The sequence below is a fragment of the Capra hircus genome, unplaced genomic scaffold (genome assembly GCF_001704415.2).
Source record: "Capra hircus breed San Clemente unplaced genomic scaffold, ASM170441v1, whole genome shotgun sequence".
Taxonomy (NCBI): domain Eukaryota; kingdom Metazoa; phylum Chordata; class Mammalia; order Artiodactyla; family Bovidae; genus Capra; species Capra hircus.
Window position 1 is genome coordinate 8,653 of NW_017214959.1, and position 2,054 is coordinate 10,706.

A 2,054-nucleotide genomic window follows, 5' to 3' on the forward strand; every position below is an offset into this window, starting at 1 on the left:
TATTTATTTTTTCTCTATATATATATACACATATATGATATATATTATATACATGTAAAATATGTATTATGCATACATATATATCATATATTATATATATATGGCAATTTTGTAATAAAAAGCACAGTGCTGTGCGGTTCACTATCATTTAATGAGCAGCCCCGAAGTTTCAAGGAACTAAATAACAACAACCTCAATAAGTTTGCAAGTGGATCGTGAGCCTCAGACAAGATTTCAGACTTAGCCAATACCTTGATTTCAATGTGGTGAGTCCTTGAGCAGGGAAACCCCGCTGACTTGACTCAAAAAACCTTTAAGACAGTAAATTTGAATTGTTTTATGCTACCGAATTTGTAGTAATTTATGATACACCAATAGATGAATGCACAGAATTTCTCGACTTCCTTTTGCATATCTGTGTGTGTGTGTGTGTGAGAGAGAGAGAGAGAGAGAGAGAGAGAGGATGATGATGAAATTATTCCATTACTTTTTTCAAAGAAGCTTCATAATAAACAAAGTTGAGTATGACTCTAGAGTTATCAACATTGAATGATGCAGCTTCTATCTAGAGAATGGGTTCTCAGTTCTCCCTTAATGCTGGGTGCTTTTGATATTCCCACAGAGAGCAAAAACGTGGAGAAATGACAAACGTGAGCCTAGTGACAACTTTCATCCTCACGGGCCTTCCCCATGCACCAGAGCTGGACACTTTCCTCTTTGGAATCTTCCCGGTGATTTATGTCTTCACTGTGGTGGGGAAACTTCTCATCCTGCTGGTGATTATAGTGAATCCTCTCCTGCACACCCCCATGTACTACACTTCCTGACTCATCTGTCCTTCATTGATATTCTCCACAGTAACTGTGCCCAAAATGCTTATGACCCTGGTGCCCCCAGAAGGCAGTCCTATCTCCTTTCCCAGCTGTGTAGCCCAGCTCTACTCCTTCCACTTCCTGGGCAGCACCGAGTGCTTCCTCTACACCATCATGTCCTATGTCCGCTTCCTGGCCATCAGTAACCCACTCAGGTACGCCAGCATGATGAGTGAGAGGGTGTGTGTTCTCCTGGCCACAACCACGTGGCTCGGTACCTCTGTGCACTCTGCTGTCCAGAGTGTCCAGACCACACTGACATTCCGTTTGCCCTTCTATGGGCCCAACCAGATCCAGCATTACTTCTGCAATGCACCACCCATCCTCAGACTGGCCTGTGCAGACAAGTCCATTGTGGAGATGGTGATTTTTGTGGTGGCTTCAGACTGCTTTCTTCTGATAGTGCTGTCTTATGTACCCATTGTCCATTCCATCCTGAAGATCCGCACCTCAGAGGGGAGATGGAGAGCCTTCCAGACCTGTGCCTCCCACTGCACTGTGGTCCTTTGCTTCTATGTTCCCCTTGTTTTCATTTACCTGAGACCAGACTCCAAGGAGGTTGTGGACAGGATTGTGGCTGTTTTCTACTCTGTGATGACGCCCCTTCTGAACCCTGTGGTCTACACCCTGAGGAACAAGGAAGTGAAGAAAGCTCTGGTGAACCTTAAAGACAAAGTAGCATATTCACAGAGCAAATAATCTCTGCACTGTATATATGCTTATTTAAAAATAGTAATAAAATAGTATAATAATAATAATATAATAATAATAGTAACATAATTTCATCAACATGAAATGTACTATGTATATAGTTCTCAGTGTTAAATTTTATTCAAACTACTTAGACGTATCTGTTTCACAGATTTCAAGAATTTTTTAAAACTACAAATTTTTATTTACAATAAACATGCTTAAATTTTGATCTATGAACTCATTTCTCTGCAGTACATTTATGTTACATTTTTGTCCCACTCTTATTGACATATAGTTGACATATAACATCTTTTCTGCCTTTTTAAGGGCTTCCCTGGTGGCTCAGATGGTAAAGAATTTTGCCTGCAGTGCAGGAAACCTGGTTTGATCCCTGGGTTGGGAAGATCTCCTGGAGAAGTAAATAGCAACCCACTCCAGTATTCTTACTTGGAAAATCCCATGGACAGAGGAGCTACAGTCCATGGGGTT

General features: G+C 41.2%; 1 pseudogene; it reads left to right on the forward strand.

The window, feature by feature from the left end:
- The first annotated feature begins 641 nt into the window (after positions 1-641).
- Positions 642-1,571, forward strand: LOC108635388 (annotated as a pseudogene).
- The last annotated feature ends 483 nt before the right edge of the window (positions 1,572-2,054 follow it).